Source organism: Thamnophis elegans, chromosome 17 (assembly GCF_009769535.1).
Source record: "Thamnophis elegans isolate rThaEle1 chromosome 17, rThaEle1.pri, whole genome shotgun sequence".
In the NCBI taxonomy this organism is placed as follows: Eukaryota; Metazoa; Chordata; class Lepidosauria; order Squamata; family Colubridae; genus Thamnophis; species Thamnophis elegans.
In genome coordinates, this window is record NC_045557.1 from 14461508 (window position 1) to 14483632 (window position 22125).

Below are 22125 nucleotides of genomic sequence, written 5' to 3' on the forward strand. Positions count from 1 at the left end.
TTTACATGACTTCTTCTTTGCCTAAAATCAGGCTATATTAGCATAGGTTTAAAATCAAAGCTATGGAAACTGGCAGACTCCCAAAATTGTATCTACCAGAACAGACAAATTTCACTTAAAGACCAATCTTGGATGGTACAACTGACAAATTCTATTAGGAGTTGCGGTCTCCCTGTCTCTTGTACAGCTGGAGAAGAAGATAAAAAGATGGTTCCATAAAGAATCTGGATTATTGAGGCAGAGAAAGATGTTGCAATCTTCAAAAATAGCATACAGCATTGGCCTTCATTGGAATAAAACACCATTTGAGATCTGCACACATAGGTGCAAGTGCGATAACTTGTAGGGGTGATACCAGTGGTGGGTTTCAAAAATTGTTTGAACCTACTCTGAGGGTGTGGCCTCCTTTGTGGGAGTGGCTTACCGCCCATGTGACCGGATATGAAGATGCCGACGACACTTGTCAGAACCACCTTAAATTACCTCACACACAGCACTGGCATGCATAAGAATATGATGGAAACTTGTTTTTTAAAAGGCATCTTTGGTTTGCGTTAAAACAACTTCAACACACGCAATGTTCTGATTGCACCACAAATGCAGTAGTCATCTTTACCTTTCACAGAGGCACTGAGTTTTATAAATAGGAGCATGATAGTGTAGAATAATCATATCCAAGGACCAGTGGTGGGTTTCAAAAAATTTTGGAGCCTCTTCTGTAGGTGTGGCCTGCTTTCCGGGTCCACTGGTGGAACCTCTTCTAACCAGTTCGGTAGATTTGACGAACCGGTTCTACTGAATAGGTGCGAACTGGTAGGAACCCACCTCTGGGTGATACAGTAATATGAATTGCATTTTTGTTGTTATTTTTTACTTAATTTGTTTCATATTCCATTTTTATACAGAGTCTTGTTAATATTTTGTTAATATTTTAAACAATGGCTAAACAAATTATTCTAATGTTCATAAGAATGAAGTCGGATTAATTTAAAGCTAATATTTTGGACTTCATCTGATCCCCATATAACACAACATTCCTCATCGTTTTTTCAGATCAGAGATAACTTTGTTTCAGAGGCTCTGAGTGATAAAAGTCAATACCCCTTTTTCCACCATATGTTCCCCAAAGAAGGGATCCAGTACCCAGCAATTGTCCATATGCTCCTCCATTTCAGATGGACCCTGATTGGCCTCTTTGCTTCAGACACAGAGAAGGGAGATAATTTCATGAGGACTTTCCCTCCTATGCTTGTCAGGAATGGAATTTGTGTGGTTATATCACAACGATTCTCAACAGCGGGACACACAGCACCCCTCAAAGATGCCCTCTCTAAATGGAGACAAGTCAACGTCTTTGTTCACTTCATAGAAGATGTTTCCCTCTCAGACAGAAGCCTTCCTTTCCATTTAACATTTATGCATTTGCCAGGACTCATTGAAGGGAAAGTCTGGATCCTCACGAATTTTTTAGTTTACTCAATTAAAAAGCACAGACTTCACAAATACATCCATAGTATTTGGAACTTTGGTATTGTTATAAAAGAAATCACCAAAGATGAAGCCTTTAAACCCCATTGCTTTGTGGAAGATACATTTGACCATTATTTTCACTGTTCTCTTTCAAAGAACGTCTTTTCTGTCAAAGGCCGCAGAAGATGCATCCAGAAAGCTCCACTGGAGACCCAAAAAAAATGGAACGGGAGAATTCTCACAAATAACTACCAACGTTACACTCTCATGAAGATTCTGGCCCAGGCCTTGAATGCCGCTTATTCTTCCAGATCGAGGTGGAGAAGGAAGGAGGGAGAAAAGATCTTGGGGTCTCCAAGGCTGCAGCCGTGGCAGGTATGGGGGTGCTGATATGGATCCATTAATCTGAGCTCTTTTGGAGAAGGACTCCAGAGGAGAAGTAGGGGAACCATCTCAACCTACTTTATGCTGCAAAATTTGGACAGATTTGGCCAATCTAATTGCTCAGGGGAAAATGCTCCAAAGAGGAGACACCATGACAGATGAATGTTCATATTCAACATAGCTCATTTTAAAAGGCTGTTGTGCATTTTTAAATAAATCCCTGTATGTATGGTTTTGTGATCAGCATCATGGAATGTTACCCTTATAAATGTGAAGGAGACCCTGAGACCATCTAGCCCAACACCTCCTCTCTGCAGGAATCCCAGTTGAAGCTTTTCTGATTGATGGCTGCTCAGTCTTTGCCTTAAGACAGGCATGTCAAACTCAAGGCCCTCAACATAGTTAGATCTGAGCCGTGGGTCCGTCCTAGAGACAGTGAGGGGACAGACCCCACAACCTCCCACCCTGCCCCCATGTGCATGCAGCTGACATGTGATGAGCACCGTAAAGGCTCCGCAGGCTGACTGTGCTCTGACATTGGGTGGCTGCCATGCTCCCATGGTCCCTGCAGAGTGTAGAGCCCCAGCAGCTGTGCAGTGGCCTCCACCAATGCCTCTGCCACCTCCATGGCTCCTTCACTGGCCCAGCCTCACCCACTGGCCTTGCAGCCCACAGGCACTTTCCTTTCACGTAGACATCCCCGCTTCTCCCCCCCACCCCCATATGGGAAAGCCTCATCCTCACCCTCTTGCCCTTCCCTCTTCCCTCCTGGGGAGGGAGGGAGGAGATAAATGGGAATCAGAAGGATGGAGGCAGAGAAAGAAGGGGGAGAAGGAAGGAGAGAAATGGGAATGAGCAGGAGTGAGGCAGAGAAGGAGGGAGATTGGTATGAGGAGGAGGGAGGTCTAAGGAAAATCTTGCCTTGGCACTTGGCCACCAGCAGCCCTGCTGACCCCTCTGGGGCATCCCTCTGCCCCTCTCCACATTTTATTTTCTGCTGCTCATGTCCCCTGGCTTTGCCCCTAAGTCCAGGAATGGGCAGGAGGCCAGCATTGGGCCAGGACTGGTGTGGGGACTTCCAGGCAGCCACCATGAGCAACCTGGCCAAGGAGAGCAAGCACTGCAGCAACAGCCACAAGGAAGAGCTCAGGGAGGCCAGGTTGGGTTGGGATGGGCTGCAGGATCTTCAGGAGCTTGTGGGCTGGGCTGGGCTGCTCTGCGGTCCTCAGGAGCTTGTGGGCTGGGCTGGGCACTTGCCCTCCACTGCCTGGGGCTCTGGACAGCCTGTGCCTTCATCTGAGGGTCCTCTGAGTGGCCTGTCAGGGACAGTGAGGCTCCTCTGTTGGATGAGGCTTTTGCTCTTGCCTTGGTTTCTCTTTCCTCCACTGGAGACTTCTGGATCTCCCCTCGAAGCCTTTCCTGTGCCCCCCCCCCCCAACTGAAAGCGGAGGACGGCACTTCTGCATGTGGAAGCCTGGAGGAGAACGTTTGCAGGAAGCCATTTCCTCCGAGTCCAACTTTTGCCTTGAGTGTGTGTGTGTGTGTGTGTGTGTGTGTGTGTGCATGCATGCCAGCAGTTTGGGGAGGTGAGGAGCTTGAGGGGCACTGAATTGTCCCCACATTGAGTTAGCTGGTGCAACTTATTCCATCTCAACCCAGCTGCCCGAAGACAACCATGTCCAGTGGGTGGTGTTGACCCAATCACAACCACACACACACCCAGCCATGCCCACCTATTCATGGCGACCCAACTATGACCACCCAGCCATGCACATTTGGCCGCTGTGAGTCTTCATAGTCTTACCTGCTACTGGCCATTTGAGGGCAACCATGAGGCTGATGACGCCCTCAATGAAACTGAGTCTAATCCCCCTGCCTTAAGACCCTCCGTGAAGGGGAGACTGAACTTCTGTGCTTGACTGGCTCAGCTCTAAAAGGGCTCCTCCTTTCAGGATTTCCCCCCCTCTCATTCGTCCAGAATCTCCTCTCTTGTCCCCAAGTTCATGTTACCAGGACTGACTCTCTGGAATAACCCTGAAAAGATTCCAAGCTTTTGTCTGAGCATCTTTCAGTTAGACTGAATCTTCCCTTCTCCCACTGGAGATTTTGTAAGTTGGAGAAGCTGCTCCCAGACTTCTTCTCCTCCCTGTCTTTCTTTGAGGCCAAGAGCAGCTCCTTTGATGTCTTCCTTGGCTTCCTTGCCTGACCAAGGTTTTCTGCAAGGCCTTCTCCAAGTGTGGGGCCTCCAAGGAGACCTGGGACTTGAGTTGGGGTCTCTCCAAACCAGGATGCTGTCTTCCTGGGAGTCTGATGGAGGCATTTGCCTTCTTTCCTGCTGACTCACATTCAGTTTGCAATCGTCTAGTATTTTGATATTGTTTTCCTAAACACATTTATTAAGTTTGGTATCCCTTATCTTCCTCTCAACTGCTTCATTATATGAGGTAGTATAGTTTATCAGGTCATAAAAATTAGATATTTTTCCACTGCTTTTTACTCATGCACTCCTTCCTATTAGGAAATAATGAATAATTCTTTAGAAACTTGAAACTGTTTAAGACACATCAAATTAACTTTGTCTCAGAATTGTTATGAACATTGCATTAAATCTTTACAGAGATTTATCAACTCTTCTGTATTAATGACAGCATAGAAAAATTGATCACAATGGAAAAGTTATTATTCATATCTACCCAGTGTTATAAGACCAAACCTAGAGTCCTGCATCCAGTTTTGGTCACCACACTGTAAAAAAAAATGTTGAGACTCTAGAAAGAGTGCAGAGAAGAGCAACCAGGATGATCCAGGGACTGGAGACTAAAACATATGAAGAACGGTTGCAGGAACTGGGAATGGGTAGTCTAGTGAAGAGAAGGACCAGGGGAGACATGAGAGCAGTCTTCCAATATTTGAAAGGCTGCCATGGAGAAAAAGGGGTCAAACTATTCTCCAAAGCATCTGACGGCCAGAGAAGGAATAATGGATGGAAACTGACCAAGGAGAGGTTCAACTTACAAACAAAAAGGACATTTCTGACAGTGAGAACAATCCACCTTAGAACAGAAGTTGCCTTTGGAAGTTGTGGGAGATTCATCATTTGAAACTTTGAAGAAGAGATTGGACCGCCATTTGTCAGAAATGGTGTAGGGTTTCCTTCTTGGGTGGGGGGGGGGGGTTGGACTAGATGACCTACAAGGTCCCTTCCAACTCTGTTAATCTGTTAAATATTAAAAACATTAACATATATTTGAGTGCAATTTTTATGACAGTTTTTATCCACTTAATCATACTATCAACCCCTCATTTACTGTAACTAAGTTTCTAGTCACACCACAAAATTCTTTATTAGTACTTTACTGAAATCAGATTATATTACAAGCATTGCCATAATCTGGGAGATTTGCAGCTTCAAATGTAGAAACTTCTGTTAAAATAGCCTTACAATAAAGTTGAATTAGTTCACCTGGTGATGTTTTCTGTCTGGTCTACCAGGGAGAAGATTAGTCTGACAACTTTCTTGCTTTCTGATAATCAACCTGTTCTTTTCAATGAGTTTATGAAAAATCTCTGTCTCCATTATTCATTTTATTTGTCGCCTGCTCTAGAAAGTTCACTATAATTGATCAATTGTGTCAATTATATTTTCCCAATATATATCTTCTCAGTCTATGATTGACAAATCTTGCTGAACATTTTTTCTTTGCTTATGCAGATAATGTTCTCCTAACTTTGCATATTTGAAAGATAGAAAATTGTAGAAGAAATATTCAAATCTGTGACAGGAAACAAAGTTTTCTGCATTTCAAATTCTTGGTTGTTTCAATACTAGTTTCATCCCTTTCTGGACAAGAACATGTTTTGCAATCTTTCCCACCTTAAAGTCTACTTGGACCAAAATGGAGAAATAGCAGCAGATCTGGGCATTCACGGCTTCTTGTTTCTCCCGAGGAAGGATCCCAGGCAAGAGAGACTGGCGACTTTTGACAGACAGAGACTTTTGATCAACCCAAAATTTCTTTCACTGCTTAAGCTGCTCAACAAGGTGGGTGAAATTATAGTGTCTTTTCTCTGTTTCCCAACCCTGAGGTCCCATTTCAAGTGAGCTCAGCCTTGTCCCCATGGTGGTCTAACTTCCAGTTGAATTGAATGTGGGGAGTAGAAACCTGATGGTTTTTTAGACTGCTTGGGAGGCTTCAATGTTATTGCATTTCCTGAACCATCTACAATTCAGTATCTCCATCAGAAGGGCTGGGGAGTGTGTAGCTAATTGCATGTGTTGTGTTTCCTTCTTGTACACAAATAGCAAAGAAGAAAGCAAATCAGTTGACCAGGACCTGAATTTAGGTTTGGACAGGTAAAATTAAATCATGATTGGATGGAGATCATTTGGGTTCCATTGGGAAGAAGCTTCATCTTGTCCTGCTTGGGGAAAGTTGCCTGAAAAGTCGGGTTCATGATCTGGATCTTCTTCCACAGACCAGACCTGGTCAGAGTTTTCCATGCCTTCCCCCCCCCCCCCCTCTCTCTCTCACACACACAAACACAAACGTTCACACACACACACACGGACACACACACACGTCATACCCCTGGGATAGAGCAATAGGCCTTCTTCTCCTACGAAGGATCTCCAAGGCTCTGGGTTCACATGAAATAACCATGACTGTTTCTTTCTTCATCACAACCATGATGAGGAAGTCCTGGCTTTCACTTACTGCTTAAATCTTTTCTCAGTTCCATCCACTCAGATTTTATTAAATAGAAACTTCCTTTATTGCAATGCGATATGCCAGAAGCAAAATGGAGGAATTAAATGAAGAATCTGCAGTAATTGCATCTCCTAAAATTATTCTGAATCACTTAGAGATTTCAGATTTATCTAAATGAATCCTAGGGACTACTTGGGTAATGTCCATGCCTACCTCCATTTTCCATGAATGGGGAGTCCTAACACATTTTATTTGCCATTCCTTGTTTTTTCTGCTCAGTCCCTGCCTCAGTCCAAATGTGTGGAAAGTTGTCATCCGGGATTTGTCAAGAGGGCTCGAGAAGGAAAGCCAGTGTGCTGCTACGATTGCGTTCCTTGTCCGGAGGGGACCTTCTCCAATCAAGAAGGTGGGTGACACTGGAGGAAGGAAGTGGAACTGATTCATTGCATACATCAAATAATAAAGATTCCTATGATGGTTCTGAACATCACACAGGAAATTATTTGGGTCCCAATTCTTCTTTCACTTTTGTAGATGATTAAACAAAAATTGATTTTTTTAAAAAATATTATACTTCTTACCTTGCCTCAGTGGAGGTCCTGGGCAATGCTCCTGGCATCACTTGTTGTCTAAAGAAGGTATTTCTTGAAAGATAAAAGGAGAGAATAGTAAGAAAATATGATTTTTTCCTCAGATACAGAAAAATGTACCAAGTGTCCAGATGATAAATATCCAAATGACAAACGAGTCCAATGTATCCCCAAAGTTATAACCTACCTGTCTTTTGAAGAACATCTGGGCATCATCCTGGTCTCTTTTCCCCTGCTCTTGTTCCTAAAGTCAGGCCTTGTCTTAATCATCTTCATTAAATACCGAGAAACTCCCATTGTTAAAGCCAACAACAGGGATCTCTCCTACATCCTCCTGGTCTCCCTCCTGCTTTGCTTCCTGTCTTCTCTTCTCTTCATTGGTCAGCCAAGAAAAGTCACCTGCCTTCTCCGACAAACAGTTTTCAGCATCATCTTCTCAGTTGCCATTTCTTCTCTCTTGGCCAAAACCATCATGGTGGTGCTGGCCTTCCTGGCCACAAAACCAGGAAACCAAGTGAAGAGATGGTTGGGGAAGAGCTTGGCCAACTCCATTATCCTGTCTTCATCTGCTCTCCAAATTATCATCTGCTCCATCTGGCTGGGAGTTTCTCCCCCATTCCCTGACTCTGACCTCCATTCCCAGCCTGGGGAGATCATCCTGCAATGCAACGAAGGGGCTGTTGTCATGTTCTACGTCACCCTCGGCTACATGGGCTTCCTGGCTGCCATCTGCTTCACAGTGGCTTTCCTGGCCAGGAATCTGCCTGGGGCCTTCAATGAAGCCAAGCTGATCACCTTCAGCATGCTGGTTTTCTGCAGTGTCTGGGTGACTTTTGTGCCTACCTACCTGAGCACCAAAGGGAAATACATGGTGGCTGTGCAGGTCTTCTCCATCCTGGCCTCCAGTGCTGGTCTGCTGGTCTGCATCTTCATCCCCAAGTGCTACATTATCCTTCTGAGGCCAGACCTGAACACAAAGGAGCATCTTACAGCCAGAACAAATGTAAAAGAATGAGAAAAAACACCATGATATTATAAGAATGGCATAATGTCCTTTTATTTGAAAGAGTATCTGAATTAATTCCACTCAGCTAGTATTCAGAAGTCAAAGAACATGTCTACATGTTTCCAAATGAGAAATGGTTGAATGATTGGAATTCTTATGTTTGCCTTCCTTTTCATCTCAATAAATCTTGCTAAAGAGAACTCTGTGAAAGTCATTCAGAGGAATTTGTTTTACACCAACTGCCAATGAATTTGACACCTTTTAAAAACAATTTCAGCAATGATTACTATGGACAGCACTAAAAGTGTATGTGTGAATGAATAGAAAAGTGGTAAGATGGATTCTATGGGAGCCAAGCTCCAACTATGTTGTTTGATCGTTGTGAGAATCATTGGCCATCCCACCAAGCCAGAGAAGATGGGGGCCTCCAGGTCCTCTTGCTTAGGTGTTCTCACCAAATGAGACCTAGTTAGAGCACTTTTCCCATAGTTGTTCCTGCACTGTTAAAGAGGCTTTTCCATAAGATCCACCATCCTGCCTCCATCCCTTTATTAAAGCTAGTTCTTTCCCCAATAAATGGCTAGTTGAGACCAGAGTCCAGAAGATGTGAGTGGAGAAACCCCATAGGAGAGTCAGACTGCATCCTGATGAGATTGGGCTCCTTGTGGCTGCACCAGGTGAATAGTTGCAAGCAGGAGATTGGGTGTGTCTCAAACTCCATCAGAGGGAAGAAAGATGGTCTCTCTCTCCAAGGTGGGAAGACCAGCACTTCAACCCTTGAAGGCCTGACCTGGTGGGTTCCCCTCAGTCATCTCAAGCTGCTTCCAGCCCCAGAAGCCCCAGAAATAAGCCATACCAGGGACTTTGCTTCAGGCTTCTTGGAAGCAAATAAAAGGAAGGGGAACTTCTGGTTACGAGATCCTGAATGTCTCTGAAGATAAAAGATAAATTGCAATGGACTATCAGACAATAAACATATGCCCACAATTTCTACTGCTAAGCAAGGCGGTTGTTAACGAAGTTCTGTCCCATTTTGCAGCCTTTTTTTGCCTTTTTTACTAAGCAAATGAGTGCAGTTGTTAAGTAAATCATGTGGTCGTTAAGCAGGTCATGGTATTCCCAATGACCTCCAGGTACTGCGGGTGTCATGAATACACACCAGTTCCCAAGTGCCTGAATGTGGATCAGGTGACCAACGGTCGTAAATGTGAAACCTGGTCCTTTGCCACCGTTCTCAGTGCCGTTGTAACTTCAGTGACAAAACAAATTGTTGTAAGTCGGGGACTCCCTGTTGTCCTCACAGCAGCTCCTGCCCTTGTTTTCCACCTTTTTTTATTCTACTCTCCTTCTTCCCTTTCTCTTCTTCTGCCCTTGCAGCAAAGTCTGGGCACTGCTAAAGATTGTGTCCCCGTTGGAAACTGGAGCCCATTTGCAGTGGTGCAGTGGTGTGGGGTGCCCCAATCCCTGAGTGGCCATCTGCCAACAGCCCCCAATCAACCCAAGTCCCTTCCATTCCCCCATCTGACCAGCCTTCCTTTCTCATCAGAAGAACAAAGTGGGCTTCTGGATTGGAAACAGGCCTGATGCTTTGAACACAGAGGTCGCAGTTACTCAATCCCCTTCAGTGACTTTCTGACAAGCAAAACTAAGGGGGAAGCCTGCTTCACTTAACCACCCTTTTACTAGCCTAAGAGCTTTCATGATTCACTTAACGACTCTGGCAAGAAAGATCATAAAATTGGGCTAAACTCACTGAACAACTGTCTGGCTTAGTAATGGAAATTTGGGGCTCGGCTGTGGTCATAAGGCAAGGACTTCCTGCCTTTCAGTTCCTTGTTGCCAGCTCTGCTTCTGAAGGGCAGCCTGGAAATTGGACACAATGTCGAAACCTTCCAAATTTGTCCATTAATGCCTTGGATGGTCTTTAAAGTCCTTGACTTACGGCAGCAATTTGAAGCAGAATTCCCATAGCTAGGTGATGTGGACATAAAGCTCAACCACATCCCTTAGTGATGGCAATCCCTGCAGCCACGGTGGCTGTCATTAACTGAATCCCACAGTCATTAGATGAGGCAACTTGTCCAAGATCACTGGGGAAGCCAGCAGGAAGTCTCAGGCCTGCAGGTAGCAAAGTGGGGGAGGAGAGGAAAGGACATGGGGAGGGACAAGGAGGGGAGAGGGGGCTAGGGAAGGGGGGGCAGTCAAGGAAACCCCCCCCCACTGGTCTTATACTTTCCATGCCAGTTTGCCCCTGGAGTCTCTGGAGAAGCCAAAGGAGAGGGCTGCAAATGGAGATCGTGGGACTGGACTGCAACTGGTCGTAACTGGGAACTGATGCTTAGGCATCCAGAGAGCCATTATGTGGCTGAATGGGGGAGGGTGAATGGGGCCAGAACTCCAAGGGCCACTTGCAAGCAGCCTTTGTTCAGTGCTGTCATAACTTGGAGCGATTGCTCACCCATGGTCGTAGATGGAGGACCTCCTGCCCTGTCAGATGCTGGATCTCCTCTCCTTCTGAGCAGTGAAGAATTTGGAGAGAACTCTTCACTTTCTGGGCCAATCAGGACCCTTCCCAAATAAGATCCTGCTCTGTGTGTGAGATGGAATTTGTGTGTTTTGTGTACTTCCGGTAAACCACATTTATTTCATAGGTTTTATAAAGAGTTCCCTCTCACAACAATTAAAACCAAGAAAACTCATTAAAAATAGAAATATTTGCACAAACAGACAACCGTATTAAAAGCACCCCTGAAAGATCAATTAAAGGCAATATGGGATGAGGGTCAGCAGGTGAAGACAACCAGGGGTCTCATTCAGGGGAAGCCTCGCAAGACTCCCTCCTCCTCCGGGACCCCCAGGCACAATGGCCAGCCTGGTCCTGGCCCTTCCCGGGCTGGATGGCCAAGGGATGGACAGGAGGCTGGGTTGGATGGCCAAGGGTCAGGGCAGGGACCAGGAGTCCAGGCTGTGTGTCCTCAGGGATTCCCACACAATAACCAGACCAGGAAATAAAGAGATTTGAAGCTTTATTATCCATTCAAGAGGATTAAACAAAAACACACAGCCTACAAAGCATCCATCTCAAGCAAGATAACCCCCAATCTCCCCTAAACTGCCAGGATCTGCTTAAGGACGACAACCAAGAGACCCAAAGGGTGGCCACTTTCCAGAGGACCCAGCGCCTAGCTCCATCCAGAGGCTCCTAGGAGGTCAAAGGCAAATCCAGGGCTTCCATACCAGTCTGGACTCAGGACCTCCTGCCTGTTTCCAGGGCACCTCAACTGGGGGAGCCCAGCCGGGCTGCCTGGGGACCCTGGTGGTGGCCCCCTCCCAAATGCCTGGGAAACTACAGAGAGGAGCTGATGGATGCTTCTGTTCAGGATCTCGGGGGTTCTCTCTTCTCCTACCCCCAAACTTCAGAAAGGGAAAAATAAGCAGGCTAGCTGAGAAGAAGCTCTGGGTTTTGCGCAATTGTTACTCCAGGGGCCCATCTGAGTTCTGGGGGGACAAAGTTCCAAAGGGCCACAGAGGGTGTTGGGGTCTACTTTAGTGAACGGAGAAATCTGCATAGGCCACAGACCTCCCCACACAAAGAATAGCCCTCCTACCCTTAGCCGTTCAATCTTCATTCCTTCCCCCAATCAGTTGGAGACTTTCAGTGAAAGAGATTTTTCTGCCTCTGGGCCAAAAAGACTTTGGAATCTGATCTTTCCTCCAATTCTGGACCGGACAGACTCTCTCTTTCCCAGCTGCCCTGTCTGCCTCCCACCCAACAAAATAGGAAATCTCAAAGGACATTCAGTGACTCCAGTCAGTTCTAAGAAAGGAATGGGTGAGAGGATCCAGGATAGAAGAGGAAGGGGAGATGGTGGATTGAGGGGGAGCTTGTCCCAGCAGGTCCTTCTCCATCAGCTGGGTTCCCCCTGTGCAGAGGTGGGTTCCTACCAGTTCGCAGTTCTATTCGGTAGAACCGGTTCGTCAAATCTACCAAAACGGTTAGAAGAGGTTCTACCAGTGGACCCGGAAAGCAGGCCACACCTACAGAAGAGGTTCCAAATCTTTTTGAAACCCACCACTGGTCCTTGGAGATGATTATTCTACACTATCATGCTCCTATTTATAAAACTCAGTGCCTCTGTGAAAGGTAAGGATGACTACTGCGTTTGTGGTGCAATCAGAAGATTGCGTGTGTTGAAGTTGTTTTAACGCAAACCAAAGATGCCTTTAAAAAAACAAGTTTACATCATATTCTTATGCATGCCAGTGCTGTGTGTGAGGTAATTTAAGGTGGTTCTGACCACCGGCATCTTCATATCTGGTCACATGGGCAGCAAGCCACTCCCATCCAGTCACGTGGGCGGCAAGCCACTCCCACAAAGGAGGCCACACCCACAGAGTAGGTTCAAACAATTTTTGAAACCCACCACTGCCCCTGTGGCTTCCCAGTCGGCTTGGGTCTTGGGACAGACGTCCACCTGGCGTGTGATGTCCTCTACCACCACCGTTACTTGCAGGGTCCCTGGGGGGGGGGTAGTCGGCAGCCTCTTGCAAGCTCCTCCACAAAGTTTACATCCTCAGGCACCTTCCTTGGGCTTCTGTGTCTTCTCCATCCTCTCTGAGTCTCTTCTGCTGCCCCGCTAAAATAGGCCAGGTAAGCTCAGGACCCTGGATAGTGATCCAGGATGAGGAATCGGAGTGAAACTTTTCTTTTAGTAAAGCCGGAATAATGTCCAGCCCCCAAGGGTTCACTGACAAATGCGCATTCGACAAAAGCGTGCCGATGAAACCGCGGCGAGAGAACTGCGAGGTCGAAATCGCGCCGACGAATGCACACAGAAGCGTGTCAACAACAGCGCACCGACAAAAGCGTGCCTTCAACAAACAACTAATAACAACCTAATAACCCTAACCCTAAACCTAAACCTAACCCTAAACCTAACCCTAACCCTAACTCTAACCCTTACCTTAACTTAAATCGTGCTTTTGTGGGCGCGGTTTTGTCGGCGTCTTGTTGTGGGCGTCTTTATGACATCGCGGTGTTCTCGCCATGGTTTTGTCAGTGCGCTTTTGTCGTGCGTGCATTTGTCGGGTCACGGCCCCCAAGTAATATGTCCCAAAAAACAAAGTCCAAGACATCCATCTTCCTTTCAAAGTCTATTAGGAACACATTAAATTGACAAGGACTTGGTATAATTCTGACTCTGGCCAGGATCTGGAATTACACCCAATAAAAGCAATAATATGAAACTTCCCCCCTGAATCACAATCTCCAATCAACTCTCCGTCCAATTGCCCAGTGGCTCCAAACTCCACCTTTGCCAGCTGCAGGCACCTTCTCTCTTCCCAGGGAAAGGAAATCCACCTAAGCATAACATTCCCCCTTCATCTTTACAACCCCACTTTCCACAGTTAGAAAGTGGGGAGCCTGGAGTATTATTAAATCCATTTACTCAGAAACCTCAAAGCTAATAGAAAAAGAATACAAAGGCTAAAATCAAATCTGGCTACGCCCAGGACACCTTCGGGATCGACAAAGAAGACCCCCCCCCCAAATCATTGTCTGCGTGAGTGTGGCAAGAAATCAGATCACACCACCCACCACACTCTAGGTACCGTCACAATCTCACTGCAAGCCTCGTAGCAGGCTCTTTATTTCGTGAACTAAGAAACATCAGACTAGGAAGGATCAGAGTGTCTTAGGCAAACACAGAAGGGGAACAGAGAGAGTTTCAAGGAAGAAATAAAGAAAACTTCTGTCTACTCTTTAACTTCTCTGTGTTCTTATTTACTCAACAGTGCGATGCACAGGCGGTCACTTTCCTGCACCCCAGCGAGCTCTCATTTCAAAGTGTTCTAAAACAAAGGGGAACTCAAGCACAATTATAAAATTAGCTCCTATTTAGGAATGATATATAGAGATCTAACAGAAAAGAAAATCACAGGCTGGCGCTACTCTTAACATGAGGCACGTTGAGAAGTACTGAAGAAGACAGGCAGCAACTAGAGTTAACCTAGTTAGAACCTAGTTGGAACCTAGAGTTCATTCCATAACTCTGGGTGAACCTTCCCCAGCAGACTTGGAAAGAAGAGGCCATGTTGAAGGACAACAGAATTCAGTTCCCTGGTGTTGAACTATCTTCCTCCAGCCTCACTTTCTGGATGTGTCCTTGACAGGAAAGACCAACAACCACAACTGAACACAACCCCCAGGGGTGTATCTGTGACTTTTTGCTAAGATGCTTTTCTCCAGCCTCTCCTCTGCACACGGAGCCCAGGAGAAGTTCAGGATCCCCAAGGGACGAATTGCTTCTCGTTATAATTATGACCATCCGAGACTTTGCTATGCTACTTCGACTGCCTTTGATGTAAACATCAGACCGAAGCCACATGGAAGAGATCTTGCATCAGAAAAGGATAAACGCCTCCGTTGTTCACACTGTGTGTGACACAAGTTTTGGGAGCGGCAGGGTCTGTGCTCTTAAATGTACCTTTTTCTCCTTTCCAGGTGAAGCTCAGTTTGTCTTGGTCTGGATCAGGAAAGCCATGGTCATTTCCATCTTGTGAGAGTGCTCTGAATCCTTCCAACTCTTGTTCATGGTTAGAAGCGGTCAGGGGATTGATTCAGCTCCAAGAATTATGGACCTCCTGCTTCTGCTTCTGTTGCTGCTGATATCCCAGCCGGTCTCTGGGAAGCTTCAAATGAAATGCCCGCTGAGTTTGGAGCCATTGGAAGCCAGAGATGGGAAACAACCATGGAGCCATTACAGGCCAGGAGACCATCTCATTAGTATAATCATGAGTTTAACAAAAATATTGCGTACAAGATTGCCCTTCAACATGGCTCCTTCTCTTCCCTTTGACTTGTAAGTCATTCAGGGTGGTAAAGTTGCATCCCTTCCATTGGCAGTTCTAACATTCTCCTTCTTTTCTTCTTATTCCACTTACAGTGCCTGTTTCATTTCCTGAATCTTTTGGATTTTTACGGTCCTCCCTTTTATCTTATTTTGTAGAAGTAACTGAAATCCAAAGATGGGACAGAATAAAAAAACATAACAACTCCAAATTATTTTCCTTTCCCCATCCAAACTTGGGTCCATCACTTGAATGCTAACTTTTGTTTAAAGTACTTCCCCTTCTCGGTCCAGTTCCATATTTTTATAATCACTCATTGATATAGAATTCCTGATCCTTATTGCAACAGATGACTTTTTTCAGAATTGCTATATTTTTGTCGCTGATCAAACATCCTCTTCCCTTTATGATGGTTCTACTTTGAATTGTTTTGAATCCTGTTTAGTGGGCAGATAAAAATAAGTCCTCCTACAAATAATGGTCTATTTGTGATTCTTAAGCCTGGTGGAGGACTAGCTCCATCCCTTCTCCTCAACATTCATTAAAGTTACACAGTGATGGGTGGCTGTAATCTGCCTCTGTTTTTGGATCAGCATTGGCTTAAAACTCGGTCAGGGTGTGAAAAGAAATGGGATTAAATTGGGGAAAAAAGTATTTTTTGTTCATGATGCTGATAATAACAGGAACCTTTATTTACAGTAAACTCTCTCTCCATCCTTTTTTAATGCTACTCTATATTTTTGCCTTTGAACTGATCAACAAAAATCCATATCTCCTGCACAATCTCACACTGGGCTACAACCTCCATGACAACTATTTGAGCACACTTGGCACTTCAGATGCCTTGCTGGACATTCTCTCCGCAGGAGAAGCCAATGTCCCCAACTACGGCTGTGGAAGGAGGGAGAACCTCCTGGCTCTTCTTGATGGAGCCGACAGGGACATCTCCATCCAGATGTCAAGATTAGTAGGCACCTACAAAGTCCCACAGGTTCGTGTGTATGTGTTTCTTTACCTGGCCGACTGGGGATGGTGATGGGTGAGCGATAGATCCAACTGTATCTTCTCTATGGAACTTGAGCTATTTTTCACCAGGGCCATTGTAAATGTCATGGCTGAGGATTGGGATGGACAGTAGGGCAAGGAGAGACCAAAGGAGAGATAGGCATCATGGCACCATCCACATTGCTTTGGGGGCTTCTGCTGCACACTTGCGAAGTGGGAAGAAAAGAGCGCATACATATGAACCACTGTTATTCAGTCAAGATTCAGCCCTTTAGACTTCCCAGGACTAATGAAGGATCCTGAAGTTAGGATGCCTATGGAGCTAAATCATATTTTTATGCTGACTATATTTTATCATTCGTATAGTCTGAAGGTGGATTGAATACTTTGCTGAAAGGAATTGGTTCCTACCGTCACGATAATTCTCTGATTATTAATAAATCAAAGTCAAAAGTTATAATCTTTGGAAAATGGCATCATGGCTATAGAAGGATATTCCCTTTTTAGCCAATAGAGAGAATTAACACTTTCTTACCTAGAGGTAATTTTCTCTGGAACCGGATGCTACTTCCCTCTTTATCAATGAAGTTCACTTAGGTTAATTTGCTCCTTAAAATAAAACAACAACAACTGTAGCTATCCAGCTTCCTTAGTCTCTCTGTTAAAGTCCTATCTATTGCCAAGGTTCTCCGCAAGGGCTAATATCAAACTGAAATTTGGCGGTTCAAATAAAATCACTAGTGGAAGTAAACCTGTCATTTGCACCTCTGTAACTGTCTGGTTTGGCACTGCAATCAAGCAAGACAGAGACAGACAGAAAATTTGGACTGCAGAAGAAGTCATTGCAACCAGCCTGCCTTCCATTGAGGACCTGCGTGCTGCATGAGAAAATATCTACAGACCCCTCGCATCCTGGAGATAAACTGGTTCAATTTCACCTCTCAAGGCAACGCTACAAGGCACTGCATGCCAAAAAACCAGACACAAAGGCAATTCCCCCCTCCATGCCATCACTCTGCTAAACAACTAATTCCCACAACACTGTCTTATGCCCTGAGATGTCAAACCACCTGGAAGAGCTGTGCTACTTATTATCCTTCTCATCTGTCCTGTTTCACCTGTTTCCTTAGATTCTTATGACTGTAATGTTGTCGCATCTCATGATTCATGTTGGTTGCTTTAGCATCCTACGGCTATCACTGAGTGTTGTATCTATGGTTTATGATGACTGTATTTTATGATTATGATTATCACGTGTTGCTTGTATGTACACCGAGAGCTTATGCATCAATCAATCAGAATAGAGCTGGAAAGGACTTTGGAGGTCTTCTAGTCCAGCCCCTTGCTCAAGCAACTTCTGAAGGCAAGCTCTTCCACTGGTTAATTGTCCTCACTGTTAGGAAGTTTCTCCTTAGTTCCAGGTTGCTTCTCTTCTTCATTAGTTTCCACCCATTATTTCTTGTCCTGCTCTCTGGTGCTTTGGAAAATAAATGGACCCCCTCCTTCTTGTGGCAGCTTCTCAATTAACCGAATAACAGAGTTGGGAGGGACCTTGTAGGTCATCTAGTCCAACCCCCCTGCCCAAGCAGGAGCCCCTACACCATTTCTGACAGAGGGCAGTCCAGTCTCTTCTTGAAAGCTTCCAGGGATGAAGCTCCCACAACTTCTGAAGGCAACTTCTGTTCCATGGGTTGATTGTTCTCCCTGTCAGGAAATTTCTCCTTCTTTCCAAGTTGAATTCCCCCTTGATCAGTTTCCATCCATTCTTCCTTGTCTGGCCTTCAAGTGCTTTGGGAAATAGTTTGACCCCCCTCCTCACTATGATAGCTTCTCAAATATTGAAACAATGCTATCATGTCTCCCCTGGTCCTTCTCTTCACTAGACTAGCCATGGCGAGTACTTGCAACCGTTCTTCATATGTTTTATGAAGTTGCTCTTCTCTGCACTTTTTCCAAAGTCTCAACATCTTTTTTGTGATATGGTGATGCAGCATTCCAGGTGTGGCTTTACTAAGGCTTAATAAAGCAGTCTTTATCAGCTCATGTGATTTTGATCCTGTGCCTCTCTTTATACAACCAAGGTTTGCATTAGCTTTTTTGGCTGCTGCTACACACTCCTGACTCATGTTTAAGTGATCATCCACCAAGACTCACTCTCACATTTACCATTTTTGAACCTAACCTGAACTTGTACCTTTGGTTTTTCCTGCCCATGGGTAAAAACTTTCTTTTCTCCGCATTGAATTTCATGTTGTTGGATTGTTCAAGTCTGTTAAATTCTTTTTGGATCCCGAGCTTGTCTTATGGGGTGTTGGCTACTCCTGCCAGCTTAGTGTCATCTACAAATTTGATGAGTTCCCCTTCTATTCCCTCATCTACCATATTTTTCGGAGTATAAGACACACCTTTTTCCCTCAAAAAAGAGGGTGAAATTCTGTGTGTCTTATACACTGAATACAGCATTTTTGGCCTCCTGAGACCCCCCCCTTTGCAAAAATGGTTGTGCATAGCCTTTAGGAGGCTTCCAGAGTGCTCCTGGGGGCTGGGGAGGGCACAAATAAGTGAAAAATGGGCCGTTTTTTCCTTCTTTTTGCCTCCCCAGCCCCCAGGAGCACTCTGGGAGCCTCCTAAAGGCTATGCATACCTTTTTTATTTACAAAAAACGGGCTCATTTTTTGCAAAAATGGGACGTTTTTGGGGGGGGTTGCAGAGGGCAAAAACTTTTTTAAAAAATTTGCCTCTTCAAAATCTTGCTATGTCTTATACTCCGGTGCGTCTTATACTCAGAAAAATACGGGTAAGTCATTTATAAAGACATTGAAGAGTACTGGGCCTAAGACAGAACCTTGTGGTACCACACTATTTATTTCCTTCCATGTAGATGTAGTACCATTAAGGACTACTTGCCGAATACGGTTTGTCAGTCAGTTACAAATCCATCTGATGGTGATGCTATGGATCCCACATTTTTCTAGCTTACCAGGAAGTAAGTTATGGTCTACTTTGTCAAATGCCTTGCTGAAGTCTAAATATACTATGTGTAATTTAGTCACTTTGTCAAAGAATGAAATAAGATTGGTTTGGCATGATCTGTTTTTAAACAAACACATGCTGGCTACTAGTTATAATTATTTGTCTAGATGTTCACAGATCTGTTTTTGATCATTTTTCTCCAGTATCTTCCCAGGTATTGATGTTAGGCTGATTGATCTGTAGTTTCTTGGGTCTGTCCCCCCGTCCCCCCCCCGCACCTTTTCTTGGAAGATGGGACTCACATCAGCCCTTTTCCAATCCTCTGGAAGTTCCCTGGTGCTGAAAGATTTTTTAAAAATAGGATACAATGGTTCCGAGATAACCCTTGAGATAACCCTAACTCCTTCAGAACTCTGGGATGTAATCCATCAGGTCGCAGTGATTTCTCTTCATCAAGGTCAAACTGATGTTCTCTTTTCTTGCTTATTTTAATTTTGATTTTTAGCTGGTCTTGTACAGTTACGTTTTTGCTGGTTGGATTATACTCTGCTTTCTCTACACTTTCCATCTTCCCTCTTTAATGGATCAACTGTTTCCTTGACTTTTTTCTTGTTATTTGTATTTTGAAAGAAACTTTTTTTATCTTTGACTTTTTTCCCCCTAGTCTTTGTTTATTCTGTTCATTCATTCACCAGAGACAAATTCCTTGTGTGTGTCCAATCACACTTGTCCAATAAAAAATTATATTCTATAATTTTCTTTTCTAATCTAGAACAAACCCAATCGTAGCATCTTAGTAGTATCCTGGAGATGGATAAAAGGACATCAGCTTCTGCCCCTAGAGCTGAATTGGGACTTTATATTTCTCTCTCTCTAAAGTTAGGCCTTATTAGTGATACAAAAACTATGGAAATTGTGAGAAACTAAAAAAATCTGGTCATTTAGAATAAACAAAATTTCAATTAAAGACCACTTTGACCACACATCTGACAAATTATATTAGAAGTATGGTCTCCCTGACTCTTGCATACGGAGAGAAAAGGCTGGAAAGATTTCTACACAAAGGATATATGCAGGATATCAAAGCGGAGAAAGTTGTAGCCATCCTCAGAAAGTTTGGAACATTGAAATGGATGAGCTGCTACAAACAGACCTTCCAGATTGCCAAGTGTTGACATGCAGAAATGCTGAAATACCTAAGGAGGATGAGTAAGATTTCAGCAGCTGGACACAATGGTTAAATATTGAAGATTTAATCAAGCTTCTTATAATGAACAGACTTTTATTTGCAGAGGATCAGAAATGAAAGAAATAACACATCTTCACTGCTTTTTCAGATCAGTGATGGAATTCCTTCAGAGGCTCTGCAAGATAAAAGTCAATTCCCTTTTTTCCACCCGTTGCTCCCCAAAGAAGGGTTCCAGTACCCAGCAATTGTCCAGCTGCTCCTCCACTTCAGATGGACCCTCATTGGCCTCTTTGCTTCAGACACAGAGAAGGGAGAGAATTTCATGAGGACTTTCCCTCCTCTGCTTGTCAGGAATGGAATTTGCGTTGTTATATCACAATTGTTCTCAACAACTGGTCATAGAGCAGCCCTTGGGGATTCCCTCTCTAGGTGGAGGCAAGTCAATGTTTTTCTTCACTTTATAGAATATGTTTCCATTTGGGACAGAATCCTTCCTTTCCATTTAACACTTATGCGTTTGCCAGGACCCATTGAAGGGAAGGTCTGGATCCTCTCAGCCTTGGGCAGTATGAAAAAGAGAAGGCACAGACTTTACAAATATCTCCATAGTATTTGGATGTTTGATTTTCAGAGGAAAAAAAGGCCTCAGGATGATACCTTTGAGCCCAGTTTCCTTTTCAAACACCCATTTCAAGATCCATATTTCCACTGTTCTCTTTCAAAGCATGTCTTTTCTGTCAAAGGCCGCAGAAGATGCACCCAGAAAGCCCCACTGGAGACCCAGGAGAAAAGGAACAGGATCCGGATTCCAGATTCCCACCCTTTGTACAGTATCTTGAAGAGAGACTGGGACAGAATTATCGGTGTCATTCAGACTCTGGCCCAGGCCTTGAACGCTGCCTATTCCTCCAGACCAAGGAGGAGAAGCAAGGGGGCCAAAGAGAGGCTGCAGCCATGGCAGGTAAGTTGCACCAACAAGGATCCATCAAACATAGGTAGAAAGATGGTGAGGAACTTTCTGAATCTTTTTGAGGTACAAAAGGACAAGGATTGTAGCCAATTCAATCACTCGGGGATGATGTTCCAAAGAAAGGGCACCATAATAGATGCCTTTTGGTATTAACAGCCAATTTTAAAACCATGTATACATTTTCAAATAAATTGCTGTAGGTAGGGATTTGGAATTAGAATCACAAGATTTTTCATTTAAAACATTGAAGGAGTCCCTGAGACCATCTAGCCCAACCCCTCCTCCCTGCAGGAATCCCAGTTAAAGCTTCTCTGACTGATGGCCACTTGGTCTTTGCATTCAGACATAACAGATGATCAAGCTAAGCCCAAGGATGGAGTTAAATGCCTTGTAAGTGTGGAGTCTTTAGGTCCCCAGAAGAGTCCCAAATCCCCCCCCCCCCGTGAATTTCATTGAGTCTTATCTAGCATCAATTTGGGTTGCCCATTATTAGATCAAGCTAATAGGTATTTCATTTTCATTTCATTTCATTTATTTGACATTTATAGGCCGCCCTTTTCCCTGAGGGGACTCAGGGCGGCTTACAATTTGTAGGAAGGGAGTGCAAGACAAAACACAAAAAGAAAATGTGAAATATAATAAAATAAAACAATAAAACACAACATTCATTCAGCATTCGGGTGGGGCGAGATTAGGGTCTTATCCCCAGGCCTGATGGGATAGCCAGATCTTGAGGGCTGTGCGGAAGGTCTGGACGGTGGTGAGGGTACGAATCTCCACAAGGCAGCTTGTAGAAAACTTTCAGAGCTTTGAACAATTCTTGTTCTTGGTTCTTAGACATTAGATTAGAATTCTTTATTGGCCAAGCATGATAGGACACACAAAGAAATTGCCTTTGGTGCAGATGCTCTGAGTGAACATAAGAAAAATAAAATAGAATACATTCCTCAAGAATCATAAGATACAACACTTAGTGA